We start from the raw sequence: 23,595 nt of genomic DNA on the forward strand, positions 1-23,595 counted from the left end.
CCCATTGATAAAGCAAGAAATTCCACTAATTAACCCTGATAAGGCACACCTGTGAAGTGGAAACCATTTCAGGTGACTACCTCTTGAAGCTCATGGAGAGAATGCCAAGAGTGTGCAAAGCAGTAATCAGAGCAAAGGGTGGCTATTTTGAAGAAACTAGAATATAAAACATGTTTTCAGTTATTTCACCTTTTTTTGTTAAGTACATAACTCCACATGTGTTCATTCATAGTTTTGATGCCTTCAGTGAGAATCTACAATGTAAATAGTCATGAAAATAAAGAAAACGCATTGAATGAGAAGGTGTGTCCAAACTTTTGGCCTGTACAGTATATAAATAAATTAATTTTAAAAAAAATAATAAAATAAAATGAAATAAAAGACAGTTCAATGAGGAGCTGGGCTAAAAAGGTAGGTCTTGAGTTTGCTTTTAAAAACATCAACACTTATCAAAGCAAGAAACAAAAGTGTGTGAAAATAAGACAACAATAAGATTACGGCAGCAAAAATAGGACAAAAGGTACAGATCAGACATTAAACGGAAACTTTCCTACAAGAATATGTTTTAAGCAGTGATTTAAAAACAGGTGTTAGTCAGCTTCAGAGCCTCGATGGAAAAGGCCCAGTCACCTTCAGTTACCTGCCTCGATCTGGGGACGACTAGTGAGAGAGGACTCGAGGATCTCAGGTCACGACTTGGAGCACAGGCAGCCAGAGGCTCAGCTTTATAACTGGGGGCTAAACCATGCTGAGCTTATATCTGTGTCTATAAACTGTGAGCTCAGAGTGTGTGACATCACCGAGGACCCGTGGGGGCGTGTGGGGGACCCCAGCAGGGCCCCACGCCACAGTTTGAGGTCCCTGAGTGCAGCATCACCTGCAGCAGTGTGTCGGTCCTGAATAGAGTCTCCTCTCTGACCTGCTGCTCTGAATGAAGCCAAATTAAGGCCATCAGCTCCGCAACAGGGATGAATGGAGCTCCTTTATCCGACGGCTGCTGAGGCCACGGGCGCTGACGTGGAGAGGAGACAGAGGACGCCACGGCACGGAGCTGAGGTGAGGAGCATCAGTGCTCACGCTCAGTGCAGGAAAAAGATTCACTCTGAGGAATATAAACCTGTCTTTAATGTCTGAACACACTGAAACCTCCATTTTAAACCTCATCTTCATCAGGAGAGAGATCCTCCGACACGCTCAGTGTTTAATACAAACTGAAACTCTCCTGGTCGGCGCCTTCGTCTCAGATCTGAGAGTTAAATTCTCAACAGCAGCTTTAGTTTATTGCTCAACAACGTTCCCTCTGCAGTCAGTTTGTGTCTCTGAATGTGCGACCTCTGTGTCTGGAAACTCTGTCTCGTTGGTTTGAATCTATTTTTGGTTGTTTTTGTCTCTTTGCTGTCATTTTGTGTTTTATGGCCAGTTTGCATCCTTGTGTCTCTTTGTGTTTGTTTTGTTTCTGCTTCTGCTTGTTTTTGTGTCATTTGGCTGTTTTGTGGTCCCTTTTCGTCTCTTTATAGTTGTTTTGCATCTTCATGTGGTCATGTTGTCTCTTGATGTCGTTGTGTGTCTCTTTATGGTCAGTTTGCGTCTCTGAAGTCGGTTTGTGTCTCTTTGTAGCTGCTTGGCCTCTGTATGTGGTTGTTTTTTGCAACTTCATAGTCAGTTTGTGTCTCTTTACAGTTATTTTGCATCTATTGGTGTCTTCTTCTGCTGTTTTGTGTCTATTTGTGGTCACTTTTTGTGTATTTATGGTCAGTTTGAGTCTCTGTGGTTGTTTTGCATCTATTTCTGTTTATTTTTTATGGACAGTTTGGATCTTTGTAGTTGATTTGTGTCTCCTTGTAGCTGTTCTGCATCTATTCCTGCTTGATTTTTGTCATTTTTCATCTCCTTATAGTTGTTTTGCATCTTTTTGTGGTCATGTTGTCTCTTGATGTCGTTTTGTGTCTCTTTATGGTCAGTTTGCGTCTCTAAAGTCGGTTTGTGTCTCTTTGTAGCTGCTTGGCCTCTGTATGTGGTTGTTTTTTGTCATTTTGTTTGTGTTTCTGGTCATTTTTTTTGTCTTTTTATGGCCAATTTGCAACTTCATAGTCAGTTTGTGTCTCTTTACTGTTGTTTTGCATCTATTGTGGTGTCTTCTTCTGCTGTTTTGTGTCTATTTGTGGTCACTTTTGTCCCTTTAATGTCATTTTTGTGCCTCGTTATGGTCAGTTTGCATCTCTTGTGTGTGTTTTTTTACCGTTTTGTGTACATTTCTGGTCATTTTTTGTTTCTTTATGACGAATTTGCATCTTTAGAATTGGTTTGTAACTCTCTGTGGTTGATTTTCATCTATTTCTGGTTGAGGTTTTTTCAGTTTTCTGTGTGTTTGTGGTTCATTTGTGTGTCAATATAGTTGTTTTGCATCTATTTCTGTTTATTTTTTATGGACAGTTTGCATCTTTGTAGTTGATCTGTGCCTCTTTGTATCTGTTTTGCATCTACTATTTGTGTTTCTGTCTCTCTGCTGTCATTTCTCTCTCTGTGTTGTCATTAGATTGATTTTTCAGATTAAATATTTCTTTCTTGTTTATTTGGGTCAGAGAAACAACAACGTCTGACAAACAGCTGAACTAAAACTCTACATACAGAATATTTCAGTAATATTGCCGCTTCAAGGTCAAACTCTTGCAGTATTTACAGGAACACACCAAAAATAATAATTTAACAGCTCATTAAGTGTAAGCGTCATTACAGCAGCTCCATGTTGCACCGTCATGTTTAACCCCCCCACTGCTGCTGCACATGGACTGGTCCAAACACACAGAGGCACACTGCTGCTGATATCACACACACAAGCCACTGACACGGACACGCGCGCCCTCTCACGCGCGCTCTCGGACTATATTTGGGGGCGCTCGCGCAGAGAAACAGTTGATGACGGAGCTGCTGGATGTTTCTGAACAAACACCGGTGACAACAAACAGGTAAGGTGTGTGTGTGTGTGTGTGTGTGTGTGTGTGTGTGTGTGTGTGTGTGTGTGTGTGTGTGAGCATATATGTCACCTGTCTATATTTTTATTATCATTAATACTCTCCACAGTAACTCTCCATGTGGAATATTACAGGGACAGCAGCCTGTGTTTATGTGTGTGTGCGTGTGTGTGAAATAACATGACATCATGTGGAGGATTATTACAGAGATTATATTCAATATGACGATCAGCAGAACTGCGGAGTGAAGTTTGGATTATAATAAACCGGAGCCGTACACATCCTGGTGGAGGGTAGATGGGGATGTTTCCAGCGGGGCTTCGGCCCGACTCTGTCCCGGTTCTGCTCGACCTTGTCCGCGGGAGCCGGCGCGGTGACACGCCGAGCTGCGGTGCGCCGCAGCGGGGCAGAGAAGCTTCGCCGTCCCTCTATCCATCCCTCCTGCAGGCGCCTCACTCTCTGCGTGTTTCCTTAAAGCATGAACCCAAGCAGTGTTTAATGGTCAGATAATGGAGGTGTAATCAGGTGTCTGAAGTTATGTAAGAGGCTGCCGGGCAGTGAGCACGCCGCGGAGCAGAGGAGGAGAGGATGGAGGAGAGGATGGAGGATGGATTAAGAAGGAGAGGATGGTTTTATGTAACAGCCCCCCCTCCTCATCCAGATTCACAACATCTGCCTCCTCTCTGTCAAATCCTCCCGTGACTGTCCCATAATAATGTCTCTAAATGTTCCTGTAATTTAAGGATGGTCATGTGTTTAGTAATGAGTCCACAGTCTGTCTGTGCTGCAGCTTCAGCTACGTTTACTCAGGTGCGTCATGTTTGTACCTTACATGAGTATTTCTGCTGTACTTTATACCTCTCATCTCCTCAGAGGGAAGTACTTCTTGCTGCACTACATTTACAGTCAGGAACAATATATATAACACACCTGCCTAATATTTGTACTTTTTATTCTTTAAAGGGACAGTCCAGGTTTTCCTAAACTGAGCTGTGTGAGGTTTTTATCCACAGTCAGTGTGTCACATACAGTAGATGTCAGTTTGGAGAAGCAGGCTGGAGTCTGACATGGAGGCTGCATGTGCTGCTGTGGACGGGTCGGCAACAAATCATACATCGGTATCAGTTTCAGTGTTATTTTGAGGATATTTTCACCTTTCCATCAGACTGCCGGAAGCTTCAGTTCCCATCTCTGCTCTCGTCACAGCCACCAGACTCCATTGAGAAAAACAGTAATTTCAGCTCACTGATCTCAGGAGCTGCTGGTCGACTGCTGCTGCAATCTGTTAATTTATGTTCACCAAAGTCACACAGTAACACAAACACACTAACTGATTGCAGCAGCAGTCGACCAGCAGCTCCTGAGTTCACTGATGTTAAATTACTGGTTTTCTCAATGGAGTCTGGCTCTGAAGAGAGAGATATAATGACTTCATTTTCCAGTTGGAAATCAGTCTGACGTTAAAGTGAAGCTGTGAAAACACTCTCAGTATATCACACACTGTAACTGATAGTGATTTTATTAGGTGGCTAAAACACATTTTGTTGCCGACCCGTCCACAGCAGGACATTGTTAGCTTCCATGTCAGACTCCAAACTGACACCTACTGTGTGTTATACACTGACTATAAGTGCCCTATACAACCCCACTGCAAAGCATCTGAACTATCCCTTTAATTGCTGATAATACTTAACATAGTAAAGTAAAGGATCTAAGAGTAGTTCTGACATTATCTTACTCCATCATCATCCTCACTGTGACCTCGTCACATGTCCACGTTTGGTCATGGACTTTCCACGTCCACATATGACGTCCAAGGTACCCTGGGTGTGTTGGTTGTTGACGTTCTGGGACGCCGTGTCAACTTCAGCCTGTTACATGCATTGTCTGTTTTCAAAATACACTTCTGTTTTCACAGGAAATGCACAGTTTGATACAGTCTCTTTCAAAATAAAAGCACTACATCAGTACAACACCACCAACTGATGTTTTTTACCTTCAACAACACACACATGGTCAGAGGTGGGTAGAGTAGCCAAATATTGTATTCAAGTAAGAGTACTGATACTTTAGAACAATATTACTCAAGTAAAAGCAAAAAGTAGTCATCCAAATAATTACTTAAGAGTAAAAGAGTATTTGGTGAAAAAACTACTCAAGTACTGAGTAACTGTTGAGTAACATCTGATTTATTTGTAAAATAATAACATGAACGTAATCAATCAATCAAAAATAATAATCTGCAAATTCATGTATTTTAAACGATACCCCTTTAACTAAAACAAAAATAAATTAAATCTTTACAAACACAACATAAATCAACGCACAGGAAACACAAATACATTCTTATATATACTGTACATATATATGTGTGTGTGTGTGTGTGTGTGTGTATATGTAATTATGTACTCAGAGGTGGGTAGAGTAGCCAAATATTGTACTCAAGTAAGAGTACTGTTGCTTTAAAACAATATAACTCAAGTAAAAGTAAAAAGTATTTTGCATTAAAACTACTCTGAAAAGTACAATGTATCCAAAAAGTTACTCAAGTAAATGTAACTGAATAAATGTAACTAGTTACTACCCAGCTCTGCACGTGGTTACGTTTAGGAAGAAAGAACAGAGTTTGGCTTTACATCTGACAGGAAGTGAACACTGCTCTCCCCAGTGAAAGTCAGTGGTCGTTGTCATATGTGGACGTGGAAAGTTCACGACCAGACATGGACATGTGATGAGGTCACAGGGAGGATGAGTTGCAGAGCCACAAAAAAAAATGCATGAAGACAACAAAGACAAAAGATGCAGTTAAAAACGAGGCAGAACCACCAAGAAGTCTGAGTGTCTGGCTCCCATGTCGGGAGGTGGTGGGGCCCTTTGCATGTCTGTCCCTGGGGCCCATTGTCTCATAATGCGCCCGTGATGTCACATGATATCTACCTCATATTCGTAAACACATCTGCAGCTGTGTTTTAACATGTTAGGTTGGCTGAGCATGTTATAAGTCCAGTTTTACAGTCAAAAATCACGTCAAAGTGATTTTTTAAAAGCTGATTAGCATTTAGCCGTGTTAGCATCATGACTCTGTAATGTCTGTCCGTCTGTCTGTCCGCCGTCTGCTGTGGTTCTGACTGAAACAGCTCATCCCCTGCTGGATGTGATGAGCTGTGGCTCATGTTCCCCTCGGGATGAATCCTCTGACTTTTCCTGTAGCGCCATCATCAGGTTGTTTATGACCAAACGCCTGCAGAACTGACGACATTCACATCAGCCTCAGCTAATTAGCAACATGCTAACATGCTAAACCAAGATGGTGCTGATGTCAGTTAGCGCTGTGTGTCTGTGACAGTCTGACACAGTGAGGCTGAAAATGTGTCTGCTCATGTTGAGATATAGGATGGCTGGTTTTTTTTTTTTTTTTTTTTTGGAGAGGGATGCGAGAGAGGCATCGCCATGGAAACACTGAACAACAGAGCCTCTGCTGATGGATGTGAACGGCTCAGTTTTAAAAATAGAACTGCTTGGCATCTTTCTGCAGAGAAATGTTGACGGCCTCGTCATTTACCACTCAGCTCCCTGTGAGTGTTTGCTCGAGGTCAAAGGTCAAAGGTCAGCATACACTTCACACTCACGAAGATAATGTGAACTGTAACAGACTGATGACTCTGTGTCCTATTGAAGCTGCTGTAGCTGTGAATAATGGGCTCACAGTCCTGTGGGAGCTAGAAAGAACCTGCTGCTGTGTGTGTGTGTGTGTGTGTGTGTGTGTGTGTGTGTGTGTGTGTGTGTGTGTGTGTGTGTGTGAACTTGAACATGATACATAGTGAGGACCAGAAAACGTATTGTAGCAACAGAGTGAGGACTTCTTTGACATTTCATCGGCCTGTTTGAAAGCTCAGACTTGGTTCCAGGGTTCATGTTAGGTGAAGGTTTAGGTGAAGGTAAAGGTTGGTGTTAGTTGTGATGGTTCAGGTTAGGGACTGGTCTTTACTTATTAACTATTTCGACCCTCCCTGAGTGACTGGAGGAAGATCCATGACCCTCCCTCCACCATAAATGAGTTATTAGATTTTTAAAACTTTGATGTTTGAAAGTTAAAAGTTGAAGATGAAATCCTGGAGTTTAAAAAAAGTCTCAGTTTTTCACTCTTGTCGTGTAAATGGTTTGTTTTTGGTCTAATTTAGAACAAAGTGATTTTGATGAAATATCACTATTTTAAGATCAGATTTGGTTATGAGTTTGTTTGTTTTTTCTGAAGAAAGTGTCTGTCACACATGATGTGTCCAAGGGTCGTCGGAAATGTGAAAATCCAAAGATAATTTCTGTTTCTGACTATGATAAGTGGTGTCATTTTGGAAGGCATATTTTCTTAAAAAAAAAAATCGCCAAAAAATGATTGACAAAAATAAACATCAAAAATGATCACCTAAATTTGCATGTTTAATTTGAAGATCACCAAAATTTGCAACACGTGTTTGTTAAAACAGTCATCAAAATGTATCACCAAATTTGCATTTTTTATTAAAAAATTATCACCAAAAAATGTCGACAAAATTTGTACATTTACTTTAAAAATTGTCCAAATTTATGACCAAGATTTGGAAAATCAACAAATCAACAAATATTATTGCCAAAAATTATCACCAAAAACTATCCCCTAATTTAGCATGTTTAATTAAAAAAATCGCCAAAATTTGGAAGGCATATTTTCTTAAAAAAGTTGGCACAAATAATCACTATATTGCCAAAATGTACATGTTTTATTTAGAAATGAAATATCACCAAAATTTGGAAGCTAAGTTTTCTTATGAAAGAAATTGCCAAAAAGTATTGCTAAATTTTGCATGTTTTATCAGAAAATTGGCAAAATAAATCACCGAGATTTTGAAGGCACATTTTCTTTAAAAATCTGTGGTAAAACAGATAAAAAATACAACCATTTAAATTTGCATGCCCCTGCCTTAAACCTAAATAAAAAACATAAGATCCTCCCTAGTGCTTAAACACATTATTTAACATGCTGCCCCCTATTTGGACCCCCCCCCCCCCCCCCCCCCCCCATGAATAACAAACAGTCCCTTAGGGTGAGGGGCCTGGGAATGCATCATGTCAGTGAGGGTCCTCACAAGGATAGAAGTACAAGAATGTGTGTGTGTGACAGACTGTGCTGCAGTGAAATCTCCTCATACTGAGGATTTTAGTTTCCTCTGAACTCAGTTATTTTTAGCCTCAGTGCACATTCAGAAGTGATGTACTGTAAAAATACAACATCTCCCCATGAAGGAGGAAGAAGAGGAAGAAGAAGAAAAAGAAGTATATGAACCTTTACTTGAGTGAAATACTGAAACCACACTAACAATACTCAGGTAAATGGACGGACCTGTATTTGTCTTTTCGACCACTCAAAGCTCTTTCACACCACGTGTCACACCTTTTCACACACTCACACAGTTTTGGCCGAGGCTACTGTACGTGGTGCCACCTGCTGCTCAGTAACCATTCACACACACACACACACACACACACACACACACACTGATCCATCAGGAGCAGCTCAGAGTTCAGTATCTGGCCCAACCATACCTCAACATGTGGACTGGAGAAGTGGGGAATCGAAAATGTTACTTAACTAAGAACATTTACTCAAGTACTGTGTTCAAGTACAATTTGTTGTATGGTGTCTATCAGTGAGGATTACCAGCTGATTTACACTGAATAAACAGGTTCACATTACAAATCAGTGTTTCTTCTATACTGTCGGAGACGGGCTGCTAACCTAGTGACTAATGTGTTCACGCGTTCAGGAGGTTTGAACCGAGCGCCGAATTATCCTCAGAGGTCTCTTCCTCTCCAAAACAAACACACCAGCTGATTTAAATCGGTAAAACCATGGAAAAAAGATGTTTCATGTGAAAATCAGTGTTTTCCTGATGCAGTTTGGCATGGAACAGATAGGCTGCTAACCTAGCACCTGCTAATGTATGCTCAGCTCTTTCGTCTGATAACTTCAGATCCAGACGTTCATGAGGTTTTTGCTGGGAGCTGAATTATCCTCAGAGGTCTCTTCCTCTCCAAAACAAACAGACCAGCTGATTTAAATCGGTAAAACCACTGAATAATACAGTTGCATGTGAAAAAAAATCTGTTTCCCAGTCTGTTCTGGGCTACTGTAGAAACATGGCGGTGCAACATGGTGATCTCTGTAGACGAGGACCTGCTCCCTGTGGAGATATAAACGTGTCATTCTGAGGGAACCAGAACACAACCATTAGATTTACAGATGATTAAACACTAAAGAAAGACAGATTTATATTACATTTCTGCCAGTATATCCCCCTGAATCCTCCACGCTGGGCCTTTAAATAAATATTCAAGTAAAACAGTGATAGCATGTATTAAATGATATTATTAATAATAACCCCGTAATAAAAGAAATTATATAATAAAATGTGAAACTATTTGATGGCTGAAGTCATTTTCCTGTAAAAACAGAGTCATGTAGTTCAGAGCCCCAGGTGATGTCTCCTCTCCAGCTGCAGGGATGAAACGAGCAGCGAGTGTCTCTGTAAACTCACCTCGACGTTTCAGAACGTTAACGGTTTGAGTTCGGCCCTCGTCTGTGGCGTCCTGTGCTCGCACGGTCCCTGAACTCCTCAGCGCTGCGTGGGCGGTCTCCTCTATTTCTGGACTCATGAGTCATCTTCACTCATGTTACACAATAGAAAGTTTCTCCTCTGAGACTCAACTGCAGCACAAATAGAAAGCAGGAGCAGAGCTCGGTCAGGTCGAGGGTTTGAATCCCTCGTCACAGTTTGGGTCTGTGATGGTTATGTAAAATGTGAATTAAAGCACCTGACAGAGCATACAATCAGTAAAATCACAATATATAATTACTGCTATAACATATACAAAGGTAACACTGACAGAGATGATGTGTACATGAAGGCAGGTAAAGGTGGGGCAGCACTTTACCTTCTAACAGAGGATTTATACACTGTGATGATGTCACTACTTTTACTTCAAGGATGACGTCATATTGTTTCCTTTCCAAGCTTCCTCCTTCTCGCCTTCCTAACCTTCATCTGTCCTTCCCTATCATACCATTTCCTTTCTCCTCCAACCGTAATAATAACAGTAATAATATTTCAGTCAGGAACACTTTGGTCAAAGAAAACTTTATTTCCATTTGTGTTATATTTGGTTGTATGGCTCCGTTCTGAGGCCTCTTTGTCTTTCCACGTGGAATTCATTCTGCACTGAATCGACGACGTAGCTACAGATACAGCCTACGCCTGACGTGCACCTCCCCAGAGATGTAACTCCACAGTGTCACAGTGACGCAGACCTCCTGTCTGTCTCTGTGAGCTGAAACCATTTCCCTCAGTGGAAACAAAGCTTTGATTTACTTTAATTTCACAGATAAGAAACAATAAATTGTGAAGACAATAAAGCCTCCACACACTGTGTGTGATTTATCCTGGCTGAAATATGAGCAGAGCAAATCTCTGCTAGCTGCTAGGCTAATTTATACAATGTAAAATGCCATAGGCTTGTGCTAATAACGTTAGCATGTTGTATTTGTTTGGAAAACGTGTTTAGTATAAGACAGTTGTTTTGTCAGTGAACCTTGTGAGTTGTAATGGAGCTGAATTATGTAACGTTACCTTTGTTCAATGTTGCTGTTGTCCCTGGCTTCATATGAGTAGAGGAAAAGTCCACTAGCTGCTAGGCTAATTTATACACTGTAAAATGCCATAGGCTTGTGCTAATAATGTTAGCATGTTGTATTTGTGGGGAAAATGTGTCCAGATAAAGACAAGTGTTTGTCTGTGAATGCTGCGAGTTATAATGAAGCTGATTTGTGTTTGAAACTGTCTCTATGAAGCCATGTTTAATGTGTGTTTACTGTGTGTTTAATGTGTGTTTAATGTGTGTTTTGAATCAACTAAACTTTACAGCACTTCACAGAAACCTTGCCACAGACACAGACATGGCGTAGGGCCTGCTGCACAAGTATAAATCCTGCTTAAAGCAGAGAGAGCAGCATCAGTGACAAACAGAAATGACATTGATGAGTCAGACGCAGCATGAAAAGGAGGAGCTGGGGTGGAGGCAGGTTGCAGAGGAAGCAGCAATAGCTTAAATAGGGCGCCCTGAATGAGATGTGCTGATTGGTTGCATAGAGAAGAATCATGTGATCTGTCAGCTGACTCCCTTCACCAATCAGCTGATCCATCATTTGATTGAGCTGCTTGAGATCAGCTGATGTAGCTGGGATGTGAGCTGAGCTCGTGTCCTGCCTGATTAATACATTTTATATATAGGCGCTTTTTAAGACACTCAAAGTCACCTTTCAGGCAAACACAGAGAAAATAACAGCAGATTAAAAAGGCATAAAAAATAGTGTCAGCAGTGGATGTGTGTGGCTGGACGGACGGGAGTCAGATTTATCTGACAGAGATGAGTTTTGAGGCAGGATTTGAACGTGGAGAGAGATGATGTTACGAATGTCTGGTGGAAGGGAGTTCCAGAGGTGGAGCAGAGCTGCTGAAGTGAGGTGCATGAAAGAGGAAGACCTGAGAGTGCAGGTGGGGGTGTGGATGAGTTCAGAGAGGTACAGAGGAGTGGTGTTGTAGACGACCTTACAGGTGAGGAGGAAGATCTTAGGCTGCCCTGTTTGGTCCGGTTCCAAAGGAACTCTGGTGCGGTTGGTTTGTGGTGAGAAGGTGTTCTGACCTGGATGTGAAGCAACTGCAGTCACATGACACATTGTTTGGGTTAAACATGAGCATGTTACAGTCCTGGAGGATTATTAATGTGCACCTCCTCCTGTACTGCCTTAATATGCACATTCAGCACATCCAATGCATCAAAACATTGTTTTCTAGTTGGAGCCGCGTTTGCCTCGTTTTCAAACTGTATGCTTTGACTAAAATGAACAATGACAGCAATATAGTCCACGATGAGCAGCGCTAAAATCAACCTGCGTAGTTGTCCCTCCATTGTGACATTAGAAAGTGTCACATTTATCTTGCAAGTGTACTCTTCTTCAACGTTTGCTTTACTTCCTGGATTTTTCCCACATGGAAATTCTGACCAATCAAGAGCAGCTTTCTCACACAAGGCATTTGATCTGGTCCTCTTGTAAATGCTGCCGTGAGAACACCAACCAACTCTAGGCAATTATACAACTTTGGAACAACATGAGTCCCTGATTCAGACCAGAGGAGACCACTCTAGGGCTGACAGCAGCCTGAGAGTCAGCGTGATGTTTAACTGGGAGGCGGTGAAGCTGCTGAAGGACAGGAGTGATGTGATTGGTGGAGGGGGTTCTGGTGATGATGTCAGCAGCAGAGTTCTGGACTAGCTGAAGTTTGTGAATGGACTTGAGAGGGAGACCAAAAAGAAGCGAATTACAGTGATCAATATGGGATGTAACCAGGGTGCGAACAAGATGACCAGTGTGAGCTTGAAATGACTGCTGTCGAGGAGACGGTGATGCCCAGACTCGTGACCTGCAGAGACGGGAGAAACTAAGGAGTTATTGCTATTAGTTGGGAAACGGTTAATTTTTGTTGAGGTGGATTTGGTGCGGACAGGAAGTGACTCAGTTTTATCACTGTTTGATTTTAGGGAGTTGCAGGAGAAACAGGATTTGATTTCCTGAGGGCAGTCAGAGAGGAAGGAGGGCATTTCCTCATTCCTTATTTCCTTGCCTGTGTCCTACTCTCCTTCCCTAGCTCCTCCACTCCTTCTTTCCTTCCCTCCCGACCCTCGGGTCAGGACCCAGCCCAGCTGTAGGGGACCGGAGGTCGGCCTGCTGCAGGTCTGCAGCTGGTTTCAGACCAGTTTGACGGCTCATGGTGTTTGATAACTGGTGTGTTCCTGCAGCAGACGGAGGCCTCAGCTCTTATCTCTGGGAGCAGCAGGGGGCCGCGGGGGGGGGCTGCGGGGGGGTTGTTGATGCTGCAGGAATGAGGCCACGGGCTCAGCCAGCGGTGCTGCTGCTGCTGCTGGTGTGTGTGTGTGTGTGTGTGTTGGGTTCAGTGTTGTACTGTGTTGTTTTGGCTGCAGGCGCTCAGGCTGCCGTCCTCTCGCTGTCAGCTCTGTCAGGTGATTCTCTGCTGCAGGAATTTTAAGTTGAGTGTGTTTGCTGATACGACAGAACAAGAGCTTCGTCTCTGATATCAGAACAGGAAGTCTGTCCCGCGCTGACGCTGTGAAACGTGCGGCTCTGCAGAGTCTTTATTTCACCACTCTGAGCTGCAGAGGAAACTGTCTGACCGGACTGAGACGTCTCAATAAAACCTGAGCTGTAGAACCAATCACAGCTGATCACATGATCACAGGTGTGCTCCTGAGTTGGAAAGGAAAGGCAGGACAGAGTCAGTATGGATAGGAAAGAAGGCCAGAAGGAGGCAGGGAAGGAAAGAGGGGGCTTGGAAAGGTAAAAAAGGAGTCAGGGAAAGAAAGGCGTGATCTAAGGAAAGAGTAAGTATATCAAGGACAGAAAGAGACAGGCAAGGAGAGAAGGAGTATGGAAAGGAAAGGAGGCAGGGAAGGGTAGGAGGAGACAGGTATGAAAAGAGGGAGTATGTCAAGGCAGAAAGGAAACGGACTAAAATTGAGAGACAGGGAAGAAAGAGTAAGTATATCAAGGACAGAAGGAGACAGGCAAGGAGAGAAGGAGTATCTCAGGGAAAGAAGGAGACAAGGAAGGAATGAGGGAGTATGTTAAGGAGAGAAGGAGTGAAAGAAGGAAAGAAAGAGTACGGCTAGGAAAGAAGGAGGTAAGGACAGAGAAAAGGACATTAAGAAAGGAAAGAGTAAGTATGTCAAGGAAAGAATGAGACAGGGAAAGAAAGAGTTGGTATGGCTATGGAAAGGAAAGAAGGAGTGAGGGATGGAAAAAGGAGACAGGGGAGGAAGGTAGGAGACAGGAGAGGAAAGAGTAAGTATGTCAAGGAAAGAAGGAGTCAGGGAAGGAAAGAGTGAGAATGGCTCAGAAAGAAGGAGGCATCGAAGGAAAGGTGTAGGGGAAGGAGTGATAGAAACAGGGAAGGAAAGAAGGAGGCAGGGTAGGAGCTATGGATGTTCTGAAGTCTGACCTCAGGTCTGTTTTTACAGCCGACCACCAAAACAAACATGGCGTCCACATAACGGCACAACGATCCAGCTGATTCCAGTCCAGGTGACGTCACATGACCCACATCACCTGTGTGTTTCTGTTGTCATGGCGACGGCATCACATCAAACCAGTGATCTCAGTTTACATTTATGAGCTTTCATCAAATCAGCATTTCATACTGGAGCTGTTGCCATGACAACAGAGAGATATGATGTAACTGCTGGTGATAATGAAACAACAGGTGGGAGGAGGAGGAAGGATGGGAGGGAGAGAGGAAAGGAAATGAGGGAGTGTGGGAACAAGGGAGGCACTGGGAAGGAAAGGAGGCGACAGGAAAGACAATAATGAGATAGGGAAGGAAAGGAGGATTGAGGAGAGGACAGGAGTAGGTAGGGAAGGAAAAGATGAGATAGGAAAGGAGGAGATTTGGAAGAAAATAATATAGGGAAGGAAAAGATGGAAGGAGGAAGACAAGGGAATGAGGGAGTATGGAAAGGAAAGGAGGAGGTAAGAAGGGGGAGTAGTAGCTAAAGTAGGGAAGGAAATGAGAGAAAGGAAAGGAAAGGACAGGGTAGTAATAAGGACGGAGGATGTTAGGAAGGAAAAGAGGAGGTAGAGAAGTCAGGGAGGAGATGAGGATTTTGAAGGAAGGAGATAAGGAGGTAAAAAAAGGAGACGTGTAGAGAGTGTGCGTCTAGTTGAGCTTCTGTCAATCAGAACTTCACCAAAACAGGCTGTGATGTCGTCTGTGACGGCCAATGACTGCAGCCGTTACCTTAACGATGACAGTCAGGGTGTGGTCACGTCTCTGTGCGCCGAGATAACACACACACACACACACACACACACACACACACACACACGGCCTGCTGTAACTGTTGCGTCTTGTGATTTTTTCTGAGTCAGAAGGAAACTGAGCTGAGCTGAAGGTGACAGACAGGAAACGTGACGTCTGAGATCTGATCAATACTTTACTGATCAGTCTCATTGATTTATTTCTTTGAGCCTCCTCAGCAGAGTGTGTCAGCTCATGAACCTTCAGTGTTTGGATGAAAAATGAGTGAAGAGTTCATGAAGTTTGTCCTGAATGTGGAGAGAACGTGTAGCATGCTAGGTTATTACCCTGTGACGTCAGCGTCAGCAGCCGCAGTCAGACCTGTTTATCCGGCCCAGTTCTGGGGCATCATTCATCCCGAGTGTCTGCCGAGTCAAGCAACTTGACGTGGCCTGGGGCATCATTCATCCCGAGTTTCAGCGGAGTTGGGCCCAACTTGTTTCTTCTAGCATACCGAATTTGGGCCAAAGCTGGGCCACGTAATATTTGATAATGGCCAGGTGCTGGCAGTGTCGGCAGCCAGAGTCAAGCAAGTTCATTTGGCCCTATTCAATTCTCAGTCGAGTTGGGCAACCGTATGCGGCCCAACTTGTTTCTTCTAGCATGCTGAATACTGGGCCAAAGCTGGGCCACATAATATTTGATAACAGCCCAGTGTCGGCAGCCGGAGTCAAGCCAGTTCATTTGGCCCTATTCAATTCTCAGTCGAGCTGGGTAACCAAGATGCGGCCTGACTTGTTTCTTTTAGCGTGCTGAATTTGGGCCGATTCTGGGCCAGGTAATATTTACTACTGGCCCAGTGTTGGCAGCAGGGATCAGGCCATCATTATTATTATTATTATTATTACATCATTTGGCTTAATTCTGGGACATCATTCATCCTGAGTTTCAGCTGAGTTGGGCAACCAGACACAGCCTGACTTGTTTCTTTTGGTTTGCCCATTTAGGGCTGATAGTGGACCAGTTAACAGCCCAGTGAGACATCATTTATCCTAAGTCAGGCTGCCAGATGTGGCCCGACTTGTCTCTTGTAGCGTGCTGAGTTTGCGCCAATGCTGGTCCAGGGAATATCTAATAACGGCCCAGTGATGGCAGCTGACTCAGGCCATTATTATACATTATTTGACCTGATCCTGGGGAATCATTCATCCTGAGTCTCAGCTGGGCAACCAGACACAGCCCAAGTTTGGGCCAACGCTGGGTCAGGTCATTTTTGCTACCTGTGTAACGTGCTAGTGTTAGCTAATGCTTTGTATTACAGGTGTGTGATGTCATAATAATGTCCAGTACTTCAGTGATGTAAAGTTACTGTATTTAACTCCAGTTTTGAGGTACTTGTACTCATCGAGTATTTCACTTTAATCAGGATTTTAAACGCAGGACTTTAATTTGTATTGACGTGTGTTTACATTAATGTATTTGTACTTTTCGTTAAGGATCTGAATACTTCGCTCTTCACCTGTTTTTGTCGTCTTACTCTGACGTTAGAAACAGTGAAAATGCAGCACATTTGAAGTTGATGTTTGGAGGGACAGAATAATGAGAATAATCAGTGAGAGCTGTGAACGTGAAGCTGTGACTCAGCAGTTTTCTGACCCACTTACAGCTTCAGGCATCAACATGTTTTACATTTTACTGCATCACGACTCGACTAAAACTCTCTGATGACACAAACAGCCTGAAACCTCGGCAGGACGAACAATCAGAGGAGTTTCTGCAGCTTTGAACCTCCAGATGGAAACTGGAGGGAAGTTGCACATTTGTAGCTGCAGATAAATCTGCTGATGACTGAGCCGCAGAGCTGATCTGAAAACTGTCAAAACACGCACAGTTAACTGTGAAACAGGCTAATGTCACGTTAGCTGGCTGATGTTAGAGTTGTCTCCATTGTCTCTCCAGAGCATGGATCAGATTTTAAAGAATATCCCGACCCTTTCACTAACAACACTACAGGCAGCAGTTTCTGTTTTGTTAACAGATGAAGCAAACTGAAAGGTGTCACTGGTTGTGTTTTTCTGTGTTTTGAGCTCTCAGGGCCACCGTATTCATGAACACTGAGATATTTGGGTTTGAAGAATCATCTACTGAACAGAAAATAACAATGAAAGTCATCACAGTGCTTATTTTTGCATAAAAACTTGATAGAAAATTAAAGATAACTCAACAAAAAACTGAAAAAAAAATAGTGTAGACTTTCAGCCCACGATTCCGAACACTCAGATGTCAAACAGTCCATGAATGCACCACCAAGGCATTAAACGTTTCAGTCCAGTTTCACTCCCAACTTGCCAAATACCAACACTTAGAAGGTGGCCCTCAGATATAGACACACAGAGGGACCCTTTAGTGGCATTATAGTCTGACTCATCAGATGTAGACTGTGACTATGAACCTGCCACTGGGCCGCTGATTTCGTCTGTCATCATCCCTTCCTTCCACTATCTGCGTGTTACTATTTCCAAATCCCCCTCACTACAGGAAACAACGTTCGCGCTAACAACCTCCACACTGAAAATGACAAGTTCTGACAAAGATCTGGATCCTGCAGTGAGACATGTCTGCTTTGCTGTTTCTGTGAGTTGTTGTTAAGATCTACAATGACTGAAACCATTTGTGAAGGCAGCTCAGAAAAGCCAAGACTGACCCGCAGGACTCGTGCCTGAAGGTGATCTGTTTGAGTCCGGTCTCACTCTGAAGTTGTCGAAATCCGGCGCTTGGGCAGCGACTTTAAGTGTCAGAAACAAACAACAAAAGGGGTCCTTCAACGTTGGCATGATACACGTCCGGTTGCCACTATAGTTCAACGGTGTCTGGCAGCATCAGGGGGAAACATGGTGGAACAAGGATGAAATTTAAGGCAGCGAAAGTTTGACTAGGGCGAGTGGAAGTGGTGGTGGATGGGTCCAACAAACACCAACTTTCACCCTAGAGAGCAGTGTTTGTGTCCCGTAAGATTGTGAAGCCAAACCCTGCTCCGTTTTCCTAAACCCAACCATGTGTTGCTTTTATTTTGAAAGAGACTGTATCAAACTGTACATTTCCTGTGAAAACAGAAGTGTATTTTGAAAACAGACAATGCATGTAACAGGCTGAAGTTGACACGGCGTCCCAGAACGTCAACAACCAACACACCCAGGGTACCTTGGACGTCATATGTGGACGTGGAAAGTCCATGACCAAACGTGGACATGTGACGAGGTCGGTATCACGCCACCGTGAAAGGATGGCTTTTTTTTGTCAGTGTCTGATGCCAGAAGTCACTGACCAGGCGTGAGTGAGTGAGTAAACGACTTCAGAGTGAGACGAGGTTGACATACCAGTGGTTTTTGTTTAAACCCATCTATGTGCTTTTGTTGCCTTTTTTTACCTGAGGTTTAAGTTTATTTTGAAAGAGACTGTACATTTCCTGTGAGAACAGAAGTTTACTTTGAAAAGAGGCGAGGAATGTAACAAGCATAAATCGGCACAGTGTGTAACAGCTGGTGAACCAGGTGAGAGTGGACTCAAACATACATAATAACTCAGTCTTACTGGTCAGTGGTGGTTCGGTACAGAGAAGGACAATCAGTGGAGGCAAACAAACCCAACAGGGATGAGTCAGAGTCAATCTACAGGCTAAATCCAAAACAACAAGCAAAGCACACTGGGAAACAAAAGACTGGAACGTTAGACGCACAAAGAGCTGAAACCAACTGGCACTGAGAGAGAACAAGACACATTGAATACTGTGGTGAGGGAAGGATAACGAGATGCAGGTGAGGCTGATCAGGGCGCCACAGACAATCAGACACAGGTGAGGTCATCAACAGGGAGGGAAAACACACAGGGGCAGGAAGTGAAGTGATCTGAAACGATGTGAGTTTCAAAGTAAAAACAGGAAACAACATGACACAGTGTCCCTGAACATCTACAACTGATGCTGGAGGGGACCTCGTCTGTCAGGAGGAAGAACATGTCCAAAGTTTAGACGGAATTTGTTGGGTCGTTTGTACGCTGAGTTAAAGGTGTGTGTGTGTGTGTGTGTGTGTGTGTGTGAGTTGTAAATCTAAAACGTCTGCTGGTTCTCAGGACCTCAGTGGGTGTTTTCTGTGTAGAGATGCAGTGACCGATACTAACGACCTCCTCACTGATATAAACCAGAGAATTTATGTTTCCAACACAAAGACAGAAGAAGACAGACGACCAGTTAGCGTCTCTCTGCTGAGCGTCAGCGGAGGAATCTAACAGAGTACATTTACTCAAGTACTGCACCTCAGTACTTATCTGAGGCACCTGTACTGTACTCGAGTATTTCCATTTTCTGCCACTGTCTCCTTTGGAAGTGTTTGGCAGGTGAATCAGTTCCACCTGACCTTTATCTCTTCATGCTGGGTATATATTTATTCTATTATTTCAACTCCTGCTTTTGTTTGAGAATTGTCACCACACTGCAAAACACCAAACACCTGATATTTAGCAGGCGCTGATGTTGCTTGATGAGTGTCGACGCTCACGACTTTGTTTCTGTAGCTTGTTGACTTGTTGAAGTTTTAATTTTGGCAATTTTATAATTTTACAGAAAGTTTTGTTCACTCTGGTGCTGTCACGATACTGAAGTGTATGACTTTGATAAAATACTGACATTGAATTCAAGAGAAATACAAACCGTACTAATGAACCTTCATTAATATAGGCCTATATTTTATCTCCAAGTGCACGTCACACACTGAGCGAGCCGCCTGTTAATGACGCTGTGGGCTAATGGGCATGTAGCTACTTCCATGTTTCACATGATACGTCATGTTTGTAGTCGACCAATGAAGATGAGTTTACATATCACCTTGGGTTCGTCCTTCACCTTCTCAAAATGATCCCACACTTTGGATTTCCTGCCCGACATGTTATTAACTAGCCTGTGGAATAACCGCAGGTACCAGCCCTGGAGATTAACCTGGCGTGGACACTTCCTGTGTCTGTCCTTTCACATTAAAGTCACACATGGTCCAGTCATATAGGATTGGATTTGTTTTGACAAGGCGCAGCTCCTCATAGAGTTTCATGTTTGTTTGTTGTTTCTGCAACTGAGCGACCAATGAAATCTTGCTGACTAATGACCTGTCTAGTCGACTGTTCGGGGGGGGGGGGGGGCAGCCCTGTAGGAAACAGCATCTTTGTGTTTATACTGTATAAAGTCAGTATTTAAACTCTGAAATATCAGAATCAATATGTATTGATAAACTGATACTAATCTGGTATCAAAACGTTCGAACAATCTGCGCAGACAGATAAAATCTAAAATATCTGTTCGGGTGTTTCTGCCGTTTCTCGTCGTCAGTTTGTCTCCATCTTGTTTTTTATCCACAGAAACGGTTTGTGTTATCAGTCAGGAGTGTGACTCACACTTTCACTATCACTTTCTCCTCCCACACACCAGCAGCCGCTCAACGAGTGCTTTCACTCTGCTGCTGAAAGGAACTCTGGGAAATGTAGGAATAATCACTGTGTCAGCAGAAACCTAAAGCTGTCATCGCGTCTGTGGGGCAGGATGAACCTGAGTTTGATTTAACCTGGGGGGCGTGGCAGCCGGGTGGGGTTTACCTGAGACTGTGACCCCTGCTCTGTGTGTGTGTGTGTGTGTGTGTGTGTGTGTGTGTGTGAGTTGTGTTAGAAACAATGTGACAAACACACACACTCAGCGTCGGGGTGGTCTGATGGTGGGAGGTCTATTTTAGTGCAGCATCTCTCTCTTTGTCTCTCCCACATTTCTGCCAGCTGATTGGACAGCTGGGTGTGGTAACCTAGCAACCTTCGGATATCTCCCAGCATTCCACTGAGTTATCGCCCCGTCCCAGCAGACTCACAGATCTGCTGAGCGAGAGCCTGAACACACAGCGGTCAACAGATTAAAAGACATCCGTCACAGCGTACGGAGGCGGAGGCGAAGGATTCAGGAGCGCTCGCAGTTTATGATCACACGGAAAACGACACAGAAAGAGACGTTCGCCTGGTTTCAAAGTAACTCCTGACAGCCAATCAGAATTCATCACAGAGCAGTTTAAAGTATCCTCACTGCTGCTGTGCCTCAGATTGGAGTATTTTAAGAGGCAGTCAGCAGAGTCAGGTCGGTCCCTCCCGAGTGTCACACATTCAGCTGTGATCAACAGCAGCTTTGGGCCGTAATCGTCCTCCAGACGTTTCTCATGTCGGCTCATAGTTCAGACTGAGGTGTCTCTTTAAGCCTCACTGTGACCTCACAAAACATGTTTTGTCCATAACTCAAGATTTCATTAATTCTGACCAAACTTGACACAAATGTCTCACAGGATAAAATAATGAGGGTCAAAAGGTCAAAGGTCAGCTTGACTGTGACATCATCATGTTTCACGTCATGTCTCAGGAACAGAAGGGGAGACATTTGGTCAGATGCTGAATTAATGAACTGAATTTTCGTAGAACGCCATTCTGAGGGACTCTTTCTAGCTGCTGTAGACGGCTCTAGGAAAGAGTCCTAAAACCCAGAGATGAGTCGGTAAAGTTTCTAGCTTCCAGATTTACTTGTGCGGTTTGTGACCCACTGAATATGCACAGCTGTGTTTCTCGTGCTGGCCCCGCACGTCTCGTAGACTTCATATTGAGATGACATCACAGATTTTTAAATCACTTTTCTCAGTTTGAGGAAAGATTTATTCATATAAAACCTCCATGGATCAAAAACATCAGAACGGATCCTGTTTGCAGTTGGAGCGGTCCTGTTAACTATTTCACAGACGACTCTTTCATGATGCTGGTCTACAGGGGAAATGATTTTAGGGTCGCAGGCGGATTTTACTACGACTAGTGTAGTTTAGATTTATTTAATGTTGTTATATTTTATTCTAGTTTAGTTTCATTAAAATTAGTTTAATTTAAATTTATATAATGTCATTTTATTTTATTCTGTTTTATTTCATTTTAGTTTAGTTTTATTTCATTTTTTATCTGCTCACACGTAAAGATGCATAAAATTTAAAAAGTAAAAACGAAAAAATTAGAAAGGTGTCAGGAGAGGTCATACATGCAGCTGGGGCAGCAGTAGCTCAGTCCATAGGGACTTGGGTTGGGAACCGGGGGGTCGCCTGTTCAAGTCCCCGTCTGGACCAAAATATGGAGTGTGCTCCACAGCTGGAGAGGTGTCAGTTCACCTCCTGGGCAGTTGGAGGTTGCCAAGGTGCCCTTGAGCAAGGCACCGACTCGCTCTGACACTTCTCCACTTAGTGCTTGAATAAGTCCTGTTTGTGTGTGTGTGTGTGTGTGTGTGTGTGTGTTTGGAGAAACAGACAATGACAAAAACAAAATGAGAGAAAAGTGGACAAAAAAACTAAACTACCATTAAACAGAAAAATAAAATAATACACAAAAGACAAATAACAACAGGAAACACACTGAGCAGTCAGTAAAAAATAATCAACTAATAACCAACACACACACACACACACAAATAAACAAGCTCAGAGACGTGTCTGTCGTTTCCTCGTCAGTGAACAGGACGAGTTCATGTGGTCAGCTGACTCGTTCACAGTGAACGTTGCTCAGCTTCATGTTGACTTTTTGGTCAGATTTTAGATCAAACTCCTGCCAGCAGCAGCGTCGCCTAGCAACAGCATCGACTTCCCAGAAATAAAAACAGATAATCTGAAAATAGACGCAGAGCAAACAAGAGGACGACTCTGTTCAGAGGTCCATTCAGATTTCTGCTGATCCTGTTTATCCGCCCTGACACCTGAACTGAGCTGCACTGAGCTCACCTGTCTGTCTGACACTTTATTCTGAAAGGGTCAGAGGCTGTTTCCTGTGCTCTGTGTGTCGGACATGTGAACGGTCTGCTCTGCTGATGTGAAGAGTCGGAGCTGCAGAGAGAAACTGTGAAGACGTGAGTCGACCTTTTTCTGATACCCGATGCCTCCAGTTTATCGATCAGATTATTGATCAGCAGGAGCCATTAGGTTGTAATTGATCTGTCTCCAGAGACGGACTGAGGTCTGCTTCTCCTCTGGAATCTGCTGCTGAAGGGAGAAGAAATGTTGGCACTCTACATTTCTGCACAAATTATTTACATTTTATATATTTAATGTCAGTGTTTGCAAAGTGACGTAGTGTATGAGCTGACTGTCATCAGGAGGTGGAGAGGATGGAGTGACATTAAAGCCTCGTCTCCACCAAACCCTTTCAGTCCAGCACCTCTGGAACCAGCAGTAAGCCTTCAGACATGGTACCTAGACCCTGGGTGTGTTCAGACAGTCCTCTTAAATGTGGGCGGGGTTGTTGTCACTCACTGCTCCGTCCAGCACTCGCTGTATTTCCTCATCAGCGGTGACACAGATGGAAGTCTGCACCTGGTTTATCGTCCACAGAACGAGGCTGCACGCCCACATTTTCACAACAAAATAGAACAGGCTGCAGTGAGAGTCTCTCTCCATGGGATATTTCAAAATAGCAGCTTTGTGCATTTAGTCCTTCTCAGGCAAGCTCAGGGGTTTAGTGTTGCTGTAGCCCACAGGAAGTGAGGATTAGAATATATGACCTTCACATAATCTGCTCCAAATGAATCTATATTTTTAAAGTCATTACTAAAAGTGTGTGTCATATAAAAACTAAAGTGATGGTCAAAGTTGTCACAGTGAAATTTAAGGTGTGCTGATGGATTC

At 43.4% G+C, this 23,595-nt stretch overlaps 1 protein-coding gene across 1 annotated transcript in view; it reads left to right on the forward strand.

Annotated features, from left to right (window-relative positions):
- Positions 1–2,839: 2,839 nt before the first annotated feature.
- LOC125890650 (dematin-like) overlaps positions 2,840–23,595 on the forward strand; it is a 42,639-nt gene continuing 21,883 nt past the window's right edge. Inside the window, exon 1 of the mRNA XM_049579382.1 lies at positions 2,840–2,966. The gene's annotated coding sequence lies outside the window, so the exon portion shown is untranslated. The remainder of the gene's footprint in view (positions 2,967–23,595) is intronic.

This window comes from Epinephelus fuscoguttatus, linkage group LG6 (genome assembly GCF_011397635.1).
Source record: "Epinephelus fuscoguttatus linkage group LG6, E.fuscoguttatus.final_Chr_v1".
NCBI lineage: Eukaryota > Metazoa > Chordata > Actinopteri > Perciformes > Serranidae > Epinephelus > Epinephelus fuscoguttatus.